General features: G+C 33.2%; 1 long non-coding RNA gene across 1 annotated transcript; it reads left to right on the top strand.

Moving 5' to 3' along the window:
• Positions 1-629: 629 nt before the first annotated feature.
• LOC136084422 (uncharacterized) lies at positions 630-1,309 on the top strand. The gene is made up of 2 exons (XR_010640556.1): positions 630-956; positions 1,077-1,309. It is a non-coding gene; the product is annotated as an uncharacterized LOC136084422 (long non-coding RNA).
• The last annotated feature ends 866 nt before the right edge of the window (positions 1,310-2,175 follow it).

Consider the following 2,175-nt stretch of genomic DNA (forward strand, 5'->3'; position numbering starts at 1 on the left):
TAAATCATGCACGGAGGGCTGCTACATCGACTAGCTTATAGCCTGACTCGCTAGGGAGTGCTGCTACATCGACTGACAAATATCCTGACTCGCAAGGGAGTGCTGCTGTATCGACTGATAAATAGCCTGACTCGCAACGGAGTGCTGCTACATCTACTATCTTTTAGCCTGACTTGCAAGGGAGTGCTGCTACATCGACTGAGAGTTTGGTTGGGGCAGGCAGTCTATCAATTAATAAAAAAAAAAAATCCGGTCTTGCATTTTAACTTTTACTTTTTGTCAACAAAATATGGAAGAAAACTTTCAGACAACATATAAGTGTATATATACATACTATAAAAGTGCCTTCTGTTGTTTAGGGAAATGGCTACCCGGTTAAAGCGATGGAGACGGAATAATGTTTTGGTTAATGAGCTTCTTAGTAGTGACATTGATATTGATTGCTCAGCTTCATTAAATGAAGATGTCTGTAGCAGCTGCAATTGTGAGGCTACTGCAATAGTAGATTCTGAATATAATTCAGACTCTATCTTACAGGATGAAATTTAAAACTAAAAAAGAAAAAGCAACTCAGATGAAAGCAAATTAAGAGGGAAAATAAGGGGGGGGGGGGGAGGGGATATTCCGGACTTTTTCCGCAAACAATTTTTCGGATTTTTCAAATTTGACCTGGATGATCTATTATATATATGTATAATTTTTATTGAAATTGACCTATTTCTACAAAAAAAAAAGTCATTGAATTTTTGAAATTTTAAAACCATTCGGAATTCCGCGGTATAAGCGGTGCCATTGGGCTACCTAACCTGATCTTGTATCAAAGTTTAATGTATTTATAAAAATAATAACTTTTTGTTGTAGGTTGATGACCAATGGTTTACAATCAAAGTTCAACATGGCTGGCGGCAAGGGTAAAGAGAAATTTAATGGCAAAAACATTTGTAAGGTTGTTGTTGGTAAGTCATGAGTAATGTTATCTGTTATTGAAAAACACAATTTCATGCTTTGGTGCTGCTTTAATTTCAAGTTCTTGCTGTACTTGTTGCAAATTACTCAGGCAATACCTTTTTTTATAGAGAGCGTCATGCTTAGTAAAACGACTGCTACGGTTACTGAAGTCAGAACAGATATCATGAGTTTGTTGAAATATGCACCCGACAGATCCAATGGTGGCGGTCGGTGCGTAAATGACGATTCGAATATGTTAATATAAAATGTATATATAAAATGGTAACATTCTATCTATTTCTTATATAAACTCCCTTAAAATAATTTTTTGAACATGAAATACACTACTTTTAGCGCAAAATATTGCTTTTTTGTTGTCTTATTTTATCGCAATCCAAGTCGAGACAATTTAACATGTTAACGATGGCAATTTAACATGGCTGCAGCCTATTGGATATAAGTTATATCCAATAGGCTGTATAATTTTTATCAAATGACCAAAATTTAACGTTGAAATTAGGTTGTTTGAACGTTGTTCTAACGTCTAATCGACAATATATCAACCATATATGGTTGATATATTGTCGATAAGACGTTAAAACAACGTAATTTCAACGTTGAACTTTTAATTTTCATTTTATCGAAGTTGAAATATGGATGATATGTAGTCGATAAGACGTTAGAACAACGTTGAAACAACGTTTTCATCGACGTTGTTTCAACGTCGTGGTTTTCAACGTCGGATTTTGTTTCCAATTCCACCAAATTTCAACGTTGTTTCAACATTGCATTTCGTCGGTTTGCGACGTTGTTTTAACGTTATTTCAACGTCATTGTGCCCACTGGGTTATGCTTAATGTAGAATACTTTTGGTAGTACTTGTATACTGTTTGAATGGAAGTTGCATCCTCACCCCAGACAGTAATTATGAATTTGTGAGCATCAGATGGAGACTTCTGATTACGACGGCAAGTCTCAATTAATAATCTAATATCAACTTTGTCAATTTGCATTACAGCTTTAATAATTCAAATGATCTAAAATTAAAAATATTTATTTTATTCAGCATATATATACATATGTTAATGTTAAGAATCTCTATAAAAAAAAATTTTATTGGCATGAATATTTAAACACAAATTATACGAACTTTTTGATGATACTAATATATTATTGTATCATAACTATATTAATGTATCAATATTATATTAATGAATATTTATCAAT

Source organism: Hydra vulgaris, chromosome 08, assembly GCF_038396675.1.
Source record: "Hydra vulgaris chromosome 08, alternate assembly HydraT2T_AEP".
NCBI classification, from domain to species: Eukaryota; Metazoa; Cnidaria; class Hydrozoa; order Anthoathecata; family Hydridae; genus Hydra; species Hydra vulgaris.